The sequence below is a fragment of the Ceratotherium simum genome, chromosome 8 (assembly GCF_057802395.1).
Source record: "Ceratotherium simum simum isolate JZ-2026a chromosome 8, ASM5780239v1, whole genome shotgun sequence".
NCBI lineage: Eukaryota > Metazoa > Chordata > Mammalia > Perissodactyla > Rhinocerotidae > Ceratotherium > Ceratotherium simum.
In genome coordinates, this window is record NC_141907.1 from 44325433 (window position 1) to 44338136 (window position 12704).

At 36.8% G+C, this 12704-nt stretch overlaps 1 protein-coding gene across 1 annotated transcript in view; it reads right to left on the minus strand.

Annotated features, from left to right (window-relative positions):
* The window catches only part of PPAT (phosphoribosyl pyrophosphate amidotransferase), a 37020-nt gene that overhangs the window by 20457 nt on the left and 3859 nt on the right, over nt 1–12704 (minus strand). The gene's annotated exons all lie outside the window — the stretch shown is intronic.

Consider the following 12704-nt stretch of genomic DNA (forward strand, 5'->3'; position numbering starts at 1 on the left):
GTTAAAATAACCAATATAGGGGCCGGCCTTGTGGCTTAGCGGTTAAGTGTGCGGGCTCCGCTGCTGGCGGCCCGGGTTCGGATCCCAGGCGTGCACAGACGCACCGCTTCTCCGGCCATGCTGAGGCTGCGTCCCACATACAGCAACTAGAAGGATGTGCAGTTATGACATACAACAATCTACTGGGGCTTTGGAGGGAAAAAATAAATAAATAAAATCTTTAAAAAAAAAAAATAACCAATATAATGGCAAGTAACGTTATTACCATAAAATGAGTTGCAAAACTTTGCATAGACGTTCTGCCTAGAAACAAGGCATTATGAAATTTCTGGCACAGTTCCTTGCATTAAAAGAACATAATCACTTAAAATGGCATTTGGTCTTTGACCAATGAGATATCTTTTATTGTCACAAGGAGTAAGAAGTACCAGTTGTTAGAATGTGCCTCTTCCAAGCCCTTCACTCGTGAACAGCCTTGGTTCTCAACCCTGACTGCACACTAGAAGCACAATCTGGGGTGGTTTATAAAAGCTCTCCAGGAGATTCTGATATGTAGCCAATGGAAACCACTGGATAAAGAAAAAGAAAGGAAAGGAGATAAACTGCTCGCACCTATCCTATCACAAAAAAATTGTCTTCAATGAGCCATTTTCTTATGTAATTATATTGCTTCCTACAAGTAAATATTACAAAATTATAAATCAACTTCCACTATATATACTAAAGGAGTGGGATGGAAGAGAAAGAAATGATAGAAAATAAAGAAGATAAAAATGTGACTAATTAAAAATACAACTTTATTAAAGCCAGTCACTGTCATGATAAGGAACAGATTCAGGTTTTGTACTTTGTTTCCCCAGTTTAAGAGAAAAGCTAAGCTATGATTTGTTATTCCATCTCCTATGGAGAAAACCTCTTTCTTTACTAATGTTGCATCCAATTATTTACCTTGTCTGATGTATGTAACCCATATCCATCTTTTTTCCTCCCCACCTGATACAGGTAATTCTGCATCAATAATGGAACCCCCTAATAATCCAGCTTTTATTCCAACTGTAGCAAATGAAGGAGGAAAACACTGGACTGTGCCAGAAGTCAGGGCTCTAATAGGCATCTGGTCTGATAAAAGCATACAACAACAACTAGAGGGAACAGTGAGAAATAAAAGGATATTTGAACAAATTGCTGCCAGGCTTCAGAAACTGGGAATAGAGAGAGACGGGAAGCAGTGCAGAACAAAGTGCAAAAACTTAAAACATGAATATAAGATTGTAAGAACGGCTCAAGACCTAGGCATGGCTAAGAGCATGAAATTTTTTACTGAGTTGGATGCTATTCTGGGACACAATAAAACAGAAAAATTGCCAGAACAAGAATCCCAAGATGGAGAACAAGCTACAGAATGTGCCAATGTAAAAACAGAAGAGGACCAGACAGGTAGGAAGATGAAGAAAAGTAATCTTAACATCATCTACACCACATAAAAATGTTCAGTAGCATGATAACACGAATATAGTTTATGTTAAATAGGTTTCATTAAATGCTATTCAATAAGCTAACTGCTGAATTTATCATGAAACAGATTTAATGTATATTTGATCTCCTCCAGAACATAATAAAATTGGATTTCCAGAGTGAAGTTTAAAAATAGACCAATTTTAATAAAGCAAAAATATAGCTCTACATGGCAGAAGTTAAAACAAGTTTTCATACCAATTGTGATAAAACTGTGAGTAAACAGAAAAAGGCCATTGAAGAACTTAGAAAAATACAAAACCCATGGGAATGTCTTTGAAGTGTAAGTTCTTCTGGGACACATCATAAAGTTTTTTAAAATGAGTTTAACCCAAAGGATTGAGATACAATACACACAAAGCATGAAATAAACTGGATGACTCCTAGACCAGGAGTCAGGGAACCCAAGTTCCACCTTAGTCTCTCTGGAACCTTGAACCAACCAAGTGTCTCCTGTAGACTTGACAGTGCAAAATGGGGGACTGGACAAGAGGGTCTTATAGACCTCTACTAATCCTAATGTTTCTAGATCTTAATATCTGCCTTAATGATGCAGTCCTAATTCTCAGAGTATGAGTGTGTATCTAGGAGAAAGAGAGGGGAATGACAGAGAGTTAGGATTGGGAAATGGTGAGAAATCCTAAAATAAACAGTGAGAAATCCTAAAATGTTTCACTGGTGGGCAAGAAAGAAACTGGTCTGCTAGAGAATTATATACCTGCCCTATTAAGATTAAAATGTGGGCCAGCCCCAGTGGCCTAGTGGTTAAGTTTGGCACGCTCCACTTCAGTAGCCCAGGTTCAGCTCCTGGGCAAGGACCTATACCACTCGTCGGTCAGTGGCCATGCTGTGGTGGCAGCCCACCTACAAAAAGAGGAAGATTGGCAGTGGATGTTAGCTCAGGGTGAATCTTCCTCAAAAAAAAAAATAAATAAAATAAATAAAAAAATAAAATCATAAAATGACTAGAGATAAAGTAGCCCAACATCAGTAGCATGATTATATTCATACAGCAATTGCTGGAGATGCAGCTGAAGATGACTCTATAATTATATGTCAGAAGACCTAATTAGAGACTTCTAACACCAGATAGTGACCTAAGACTAAAAGATGTTCAAGAGTAGGGAATCCAGGGCCAGCCCCGGGGCTTAGTGGTTAGGTGCGCGAGCTCCGCTGCTGGTGGCCCGGGTTTGGATCCCGGGTGCGCACCCACGCACTGCTTCTCCGGCCATGCTGAGGCCGTGTCCCACATAGAGCAACTAGAAGGATGTGCAACTATGACATACAACTATCTACTGGGGCTTTGGGAAAGAAAAAGGAGGAGGATTGGCAATAGATGTTAGCTCAGAGCCGGCCTTCCTCAGTAAAAAAAAAGAGGAGGATTAGCATGAATGTTAGCTCAGGGCTGATCTTCCTCATACACACACAAAAAAACAGTAGAGAATCCAAACTACAGAAAAGCAAACAACCACAGTACTTAGTATCAGGTTCACTCTAAAAGGCAAAACAATATATTAGTGTTTAAAACACAATTCTGAAAGTGAACAAAAAACAAACCACTATATATCTCATTATGTTCATACAGTCACGGCTGGAGATACAGCTGAAGATGACTTGCTCCGTAATATGTCAGAAGGCCTGAGAGAGACAGATATAAAACAAAGCCCTGGCACAGGTAAAACAATAGTCTTTGTTTTTCTGTGTGTGACAAAATACATAAGATGTTATTAGAAAATGTTGCTATGGACTGAATTTGTTACACCAAAATTCATATGTTGAAGCCCTAACCCCCTATGCAACGGTATTTGGAGATGGGGCCTTTGAGAGATAATTAGGTTTAGATGAGGTCATGAGGGTGGGGCCTTCATGATGGGTTTTATAATATATTTATATATAATATATAATAAAATAAGATGCTACAATACCTAAGCTATTATTTTAATATGTTATAAAAACATATACAAGAACATTACAACATTATGTGAAGTATTGTTGGATAATACTCATATTTACAAAATACAGAAATGGAAGGTGGAAATTATTAATGAAAGTTATGTTCCCTATGGCTGTTGCTCTCAAAGTGTAGCATCATCAGCATCATCTGGGAACTTATTCAAAATACAAATTCTAGGGCCTCATCCAGAATCAGAAACTCTGGAGTTGGGCCCAGCAATCTGTCAAGTCCTCCAGGTAATTCTGATGCATGCTGCCTTATGGTAATAAAGTACTAAGGGAGTGGGAGAGAGCAAGTGCTTCCTATCATGGTTTGCCTATTTTATGCAAACCAAAATTGGGGGTGGGGTGGGGTGGTGGACCACCAAGCCCCCAAGCAGAAGCCTGGCCATCACAGACCTTGCACATAGTCTTTCAGTCAAAGCTTCATATAGCCTTGGAAAGTGTCAAGATCAAAGATCACTGTTGACTAATAAACAAGGTAATCAAATTCCCCACATTCTTGGCAAACTTCTTTTTCTGACTTATCAGACATGACAGATTAAAAGTTCAATGGAAGAAAGGAAAGCTGCTAGAACAGTGACAGATGAAAACGGAGAGAAATTAAGGAGACTAGCTAGATAGGAACATGCAGCTGATCAGGGGTATGATGACAATGGTAAACAAAGCCGGGTGTGTGCTCCTAAGGGTTTCCGAGGGCATCATAGCAATGACTCCTGTCATTAAGAGTCAAAATCAGATTACCATACTGTGTAATAAGATAGAAAGATTTCCATGAAAAAAATTAAGAGCTTCAGCATTCAGAAGATTTTAGCTGATAGTCCTATGGAAAACTTAATACCTCAAGATAATTTTTTATTTGTAAAAGGAAAAGACTAAGTCAGACATAAACTGATGGTTTTTTTAAAAAAAATTGTTTTGTATGTTTACATGTTAATTTGGAATATATTCAGAAAATATGAAACGAAATATTTACAATCATTCTAGAAATTGTTATTTTAATTTTTCACATGAAAATAAAAGCAAAAGTAAAACCCACAAGGATCACAACAGCTAAATACATATGAAAAAAATTTCAATAGGCAAGGATTTTAGGCGCACCTGTAAGGTATAGCTATTGATGCATAAATCACCACTCCACTATTTAGAAAATTGTTGCATTGAGGTATAAAGATATGGATATTTATCTTTAGGAAATAAAGTCACATCAAATGTTCTCTTTTTAAAACCAAAAACACACAATAAAGTGATAGATATTTTCATGTAAAAATAGGTAGAGGTTACCTCATTTTTATTTTATATATTTTACTGATGAAATATTGTAATTGGAGTTGCTACTGTCCATATTGTTAACGTTGATGGTTATAAAATTGATCCCCCAAAGTAATTTCTTTCCTATCTTAAATGTATTCTATAAGCTTTTTTCTAATTTCAAATAAAAATCCAGCTAGAGCTGTGGACTCCCTGGATTCTGGATAAATAATTAGTTCCCAATTTAGAACTCCTGGAGATTTCGATCTAGTATAGGTTGTAGAGTGGGTTCAAGCACCTGTATTTTTATAGATTGTCAAGCACAGCCAAGGTTGAAAACCATAGCTAGGTTGTCATGTGTCGAGAATAAGATCAGCAGAAGGCTGAAGAAAGTAATAACATAAATTCTAATTTGATTCCATTCAGGGGAGAAAAATTAGCTAATTCTAATACACTATCACTTAAAAAATGCATGATTAATGCAATGTGAAAGAAGTTAATCACTGGGAAGAATCATAGGACTCTTAGGCTAGGCCTATTATACGAAGTAAAAAGAAAAGGCCCAGGAAAATTGAATAACTACTTCTTTGGATCTAAAATAAATTAATTTTTCTCCCAGTCTGAGGCATAGGCAAGAGAGGATAAAAGGAATCAGAAAGTTACCACAGGAGAAAGGACTGTTTGCCTAAAGAGAAATTTGTGTTTGACAATCTTATCAGCTACCTGTCTCTTATGAGTAGGGGAAACAAAATTGACTTAATTCATCTCTAAATCAGTTGTCATTTATATGAGGTGAAATACCTCAATATCTTGGTATTCTTGCAATTCACTGCTTTCTAGTATAGGACACAGGTAATTCATCACAGGTAGATGAATTTTGGCTTGGAGGAGTGGAGACAGGCATACTTAACTCAGCACAGAAGTCCTCTAATAGTAAATTATATCCTATTTAGAGGAGGTCACTCGTCAGCCTAAAAATCACAAGTGAAAGACTACATTGTTAAGAATAACCGTAAAACTGTTTTCCTTTTGGCTGTAGTAAAATGTATTTCCAAAATTAAAATTTTCACTACCCCCGTAATTTAACAAAAATTAGCAATGTGATGGCCAGCAGAGGGCATTAAAGTATCCATTTTTAGTATCTCAGAACGTATGCCAAGCATCTTGTTTTCTCCAATTCATTTATTTCTTTTAATAGACCAAAAATTGGAAATAATTGTCTTTAAAATGGAATATTTAAACACTTTTGTATATTTTGCATACCATTTGGATAATCTTAATGAAATCATCATATAAATTAATGCACTTTAGTCATATGAACAATATATTGAGAACTTTTAAAATTTTAATCCAATAGGAGATCTGGATAAAGAAGACTTGATTGTTAAAATTTCAGAAAACCTAAGAATTATAAACGTAAAAACGAAAGCTCAGATATAGGTAAGCTGATAAATTTAAATACAAGCACTTGTTAATTACAAAGGCATGATTTTTCTAATTCTTACTGTTTTATATTTTAATAAACTTTTAAGAAGCTGTGATATAACAAAGAATATATCTGGTCTTTGTCCCCAGTTCCTGGCATAGAGCTTCAAAAACCTTTGGAATTTCCAGTGATAGAAGTATCTTTTTTATTCTGAGGTGACCAAAGGTGGGCTCCTGGATAAGCTTCAGGATAGGGCTGCTCACCAGAAAGACCAACCTGGCGATTAGAGGGTGGGAATTTTGGGGCCAGCCTGACCTCCAGCAGAGAAGTGAGTCTGGGGATTGAGTTCAATCATGTGGCCAATGATTTAATCAATCATACCATAATCAATCATGTCAATAAAAACTCTGACTCAGAGGAGCTTCCTGCTTGGTGAACACATTGATGTGCTGGAAGGATGATACCTCCTGACTCCACAAGGAGACAGGAAGGAAGTTCTGCATCTGGGCCTCTCCCAGACCTTGCCCTATGTGTCTCTTCATTTGGCTGTCCCTGAGTTCTATCTTTTATAATAAAACTGGAATCCTAAGTATAGCAATTTCCTAAGTTATGAGTCATTGTAGCAAATTATCAAATCTGAAGGGGGTCATGACACACCCGGAATTTGTAGCCAGTCACCTGGAAATGTGGCTGGCATCTGAAGAAAGAGCAGTCTTATGGAAGATTGAGCCTTTCAAGCGGTGGAGTCTGATGCTAACTCCGGGTAGTTAGTGCCAGAATTAAACTGCAGTACAGACAGTTGGGGTGGAAACGTAACAGAAACTAAATGCACCTCTTTCCTTAAAAGATGCTAAATTTAAGAATTCCTCCCCCATATGACACCTTATTTTCTAGGACGAATTACTCCGAATTTCTACATAATACCTAATCTCTATAAATGTTCCTATTTCTCAGAAGTAGGATATGTACCTGAGCCTAGAACTGATGGTTTTAGTCAGTTAAGTAAAATGTTATAAATTCATATTCTGCTGAAATAAGGTTTGAGCTCAAAGTTTACCTTGGACTTGTGCTCTCCAAAAAGTAGCCACTGGGGCAAGGGTAGGAGAAGGGTTTGGACATGGAAGGTGGTAGGTGTAGTTACAGAAGAGTAACCAGAGGGATCCTTATGGTATTGGAAATGGTTGAGTATCTTGACCTTGATGTGGAGACATGAACCTACACAGTGATAAAATCATTACAGAACTTAAGACAGAAAAACACGTGCACGCACACACACAACACACACTCTCACAAAGGAGTACAAGTAAAACCGGGGAAATTTGAATCAGAGTGGTGGATTTTACCAATGTCAATATCCTTGATGTAACAGTATATTATGGTTTTACCAAATGTTACCATTGGAGAAAACTGGGCAAAGTGTAGAGGGGATCTCTCTATTATTTCTTACAACTGTATGTGAATCTACAATTATCTCAACAAAAATTTCAATTAAAAAAAAAGTAGTTTATTAGGTAGCCCTATGTGGCACCAGAGTACAACCTGTCATTTGTGGTCTTGATATTGCCATCAAGACTTCATCCCAGTCTCACTGTGCAAATGTCCTAATAAAAAGATCTGGTCCTATCTTTTTTTTTTTTTTTTTGAGGAAGATCAGCCCTGAGCTAACATCTGCGCCAATCCTCCTCTTTTTGCTGAGGAAGACTGGCCCTGGGCTAACATCCGTGCCCATCTTCCTCCACTTTATATGGGATGCTGCCACAGCATGGCTTGACAAGCAGTGCATCGGTGCACACCCGGGATCCAAACCGCCGCCAGCAGCTGAGCGCGAGCACTTAACCACTGTTCCACGGGGCCGACCCCGATCTGGTCCTATCTTGATGTAAATCTCCACATACCTACTGCTGAATATGCTTATGTGCCCCCTAACCACCTTTTGCCTCACTGGTCTATTAACACAAACCACTGTCTAGTTTTACAATAATCATTACAAGCAACTGCATAGACACCTATCTTTAGTAACATAGAATGTTTTTTTAAAAGATTAATGTCCCAGTGTATAAGGAAAGTACAGCGGAGGTAAAAGAATACTATCATAGCATTGCTATACTTCAACACAGCAATCCAACATACGTATACGAGGAGCTTTCTCCAAATTACAAACAGCTGATCTGTAAACGTCTTATATGTACATTGGTACATTAGACAAATCTATGTTATATTTACCAGGCTAAGCACCATCAGTTCCTCAAAATGTTTATCACCTGTCTACTGTTAATGTCTCAATGTGAAAACTGCTAAAACTAATCTTACAGTCTTTTATCCCTTTATATGTATTGTACTAAGGATCATTCTTAGTTAATGAGGATCAAATGAGCAAACAGATGTAAAAGCTCTTTGTCAAGCATTAAAATTTAACAACAAAAGGTATTACCCAATTGGGTATAAAGGTCTATGGTACTCCCAAATACAGCATACTGCCTTGTGACTTTTAAGGCAGAATACTTCTAAGATTTTGAAGGTTGTGAACCCTACAAGGCCATTTTAAAATTTGGTTAGGGATGGCATATGTTCTTGGCTTCAAGGTTACCGTTTTGATGCTGGAATCCAGCCTTACTAGTTTTTAGTTTTGCAGCACAGTCTTCAATTGCAAAAGTAGATTAGAGTTTTGTAAACAACAAATTTAAATTGCTATTCTCTTTGTTTTCTGACAGAGGAAGATACTCTAAGTACTGCCTCAGAAGAGGTGGGCGGCCCCACAGCACCAAGTACCATTGGGTCAGGTATGGGATCTAAATTGCTGAATTTTAAATGTTAGTTTGATATTTAAAGTCTAATATATACCAGTTTAAGTAGTTACAGTGAAGATTTCTATTGTGTATAATAACCCCAAATGCCCCATACCTGAGCTGGTAGATAAAATAAGGTAGAGGAAGAAAGAAAATGTCTATTCCTACTTCTTACTAAAAGAAATTAGTAAACACTGAGACTCTTCATATTCATAAATATCCAATGAAGATCACTTATTGATGAAAAGCAGCTAAAGTGTTCTAACATTGGGGATAAGTCATATAATTTTTAAAATATTTTATTTGAATATGAATGTATGAAAAAATTTTTGACCCTCATATTGAAATTACTGTAATTCTCAGTGCTTTACATCAATCCAGGTTGTTTTAAATGAATGACATTCAAAAACAAGATTTATCTACAAGTTTGAATAATTGTAAATCACGTTGATTTATAGGTAATCATATTCCTTTAGAAGATGCTAAAAGTCATTTACAGATTATAACAGTGAGCGACACAGAGGCTGGAAAACACTGGTGTGACAATGAGGTCAGAGCACTTATACACATATGGTCTGATGAAAAAATTAAGCAAATGCTTGAAGGGGCCACAAGAAACAAAGAAATATTTGAGGAAATTGCCAGAAGACTAATGCAATTTGGAATAGACAGAGATTGGAAACAATGTCGTACCAAATACAAAAATTTAAAATACGAATATAGAGTTTTACAAAGGAAAAATGGCAACCCTCAAAGGAAAATGAGATTTTATGAAGAAGTTGACTGCATCCTAAGGCGACCAACTTGCAGAACTGCCAACTGGAAACATGGTAACCTTGGAATTGACCTTTTTAAATAAAAATTCTATAAACTTTCCTCTTTGCATTTTAACTTAGCAAGAAACTCTTCAAAAATAAAATCCTACCACTATCGTATGTTCAAATGACCCAAAAAATTATTATAAAATACATACCTAATTTAAGTCAATAGTTTTAATTTCTTTCTAAACCTTACACCAAAATATTCCTAATTCTTTTTTTTTTATAATTTTATTTATTTATTCATTTTTCCCCCAAAGCCCCAGTAAATAGTTGTATGTCATAGCTGCACATCCTTCTAGTTGCTGCATGTGGGACGCGGCCTCAGCAAGGCTGGACAAGCGGTGTGTCGGTGTGCGCCCGGGATCTGAACCCGGGCCGCCAGCAGTGGAGTGCGCGTACTTAACCACTAAGCCATGGGGCCGGCCCGCAAAATATTCCTAATTCTTAAACTCATTCTTCTTTATCAGTCCAGTTGCTTAAACGTTCTTACTTTAGTGTACTTGAATGCTTGAAGACTAATGTATTTTAAATAATGTCATAATGCTTCTTTTCCTATGTTCTTTTATTTGTCTTAAGAATTATTTGAAGGTCATACCAAAAACCCAGGAACTTGTAGCATCAAGAGAAAAGCACATGAAGATGGTAAGAGCCTCAGAAATGCCAAGTTTTTCCGCACTGAGAAAAACTGCTGTTGCTTTTTCCTGATAACAGAGATGTTTATTCCTGTCCTTGAAAATTAGACTAAATATATTGTTTATGAGCTGTGTGAGAGCAAAAGATACTGAGAAATGATTTCTTTCATAGCTCATTATGAGTGAAAGTAACAGGGTAAATGGAAACTTTCCCAGAGTCAGAAATTTCTGCACAACTATGCATTTATCATGAGCTTTTAAAATTACACTTTACAGTGACCACTATCAGAAGACTGGGATGTAAAAGGAAAAAAACCCCACAAACCAATAGGTTCTGAATTTTGGTTTTCTCCAAAGGAAGTAATGTGTGTAACATTTTAATAATTCTACAAATAAGCCAAACTCAGAAGCCAACCTAATTATGTGAGCTGTAATTCCAAACTGACACATTACAGATATCAGAAAAGGTAATGTAATGTAGTATAGCATAGAGAAGAAGAAAAATGCAGTATAGAAGAAAAAGCATGGACTGAGAACAGAAAACCTGCATTCTAGTCTCTCTGACCCTAAGAACTCAACACACAGCAAATCACTCCATTTCTCTGGATCTCTACAAAAATCCAGCTTTAACATTTTAAAGATATATAATTTATCGTATTTTTTTGAGTACACACAAATAGTGAAAGAGCTCAATTTTTAATATACCCATACAACCACCACTCAAATAAGATATAAAACATTACCAGCAACCTAGAGGCCTCCCAGTCATTAATCATCTCCCTAGCCTCCATACAGGTTATCACTATTCTGACTTCTATCACCATAAATTAGTTTTGGAATCATACAAGATGTATTTTGTTTTTAGTATGTATTTGTCAATGTCAAGCTTCTTTTACGCAACGTTGTTTGTGAGATTCATCCATGATTTTACCTGTAGCAGGAGTTTGCTCTTTTTTATTGCTGTAGGATATTCCATTATGGAAATATACATCCCACTGTTGGACATTTCCATTGTTTCCACATTGGGACTATTATGAACAAAACTGCTATAAAAATTCTTGTGCATGTCTACCAATAAACATATGAATGTATTTCCATTGAGTATACACCCAGGAGTGGGATGCAACGTCATGGCGTATGTGTATATCCAAGTACTGTTCTAAGCACGTTACATATATTAATGCATTTAATCTCCACCACAACAGTATGCGGTAGGTGCTATCATTATTCCCAATTTACACAGAAGGAAATGGAAGCATAGAAGTCTGTGCTCTTGAACCAGCTGACTACACTGCCTCTCTGTGAGGGGCAGGAACACATTTGTCCTGTGTGGTTCAGTACTCCTAGTATCTACCACAGTGCCTTGCATATACATAGTAGGAGCTTAACAAATGTTTTCTGAATAAAGTATTAGAGAATATCATGAAACACCCTCTCACCCCTCTCCCCACCTCCCACCCAACATCCCTTATATCTCAAGTGAGTTGAAAATTTTATGCTTATTTTTGGACATAAATTGCAAGTCAGATGAGTTGCTCTACCTTTGCCTTCGCTTAATACCCTCTAGTGGATATGCTATTGATAAAGGAAATTGCTAAGGGTTAACCACACCAAAGTATCATTCCCAACCACTGAATTTGTGCATTGGACCTTTAAATATATAAATCTAGTCCAAGAGATGAGAAAACAGACTCAGAAGTTAGAAGACTTGCCCAAAGTCTTTGCCCAAGATCAAACTGATGTTACTAGGAAGCTTGGGACTAGATTTCAAGTCTTACGTTAAGGAGCTGTTCCCAATATTGACCAAAATGACAAAGTAGTACTACTTTGAGACTCTTTTGGGGATAAATTCTGCTTCAGACTAATGCAAAACACAAAGTTCTAAATAACAGCTATAACTGGAAGAATTGAAACCACTTACGATTTAAAACTGAGAATCATTAAATCACAAAAGTAATTGAATTAAAAGTTTTTCAAAATCAAAGACTGAAACAATTAGCAAGGACAGTTTTAAAATAAGTCACTTCCCCAACCAAGGGGATATAAAACACTATAGAAATGTGACATAGTTGGTCATTATCACTAAGAGATGAAAATCAAAATAAAGTTATCCCCAGTGTTAATTTGACAACTCAAAGCAAGTTCTCTCACAACCTACTCCTGTGTTCTCCAACAAACTAAATGAAGATAACTGGGAACTAATTCCATAGAGGTTTGTCTGAGTGCATCTCTCTTTCTCACAAGTGCCTTTCTAGTGATAATGTTATATACTCTGTTTGCAGAACCAGTGTCTATATCTCTTAAGAAAACTGCTCCTGAG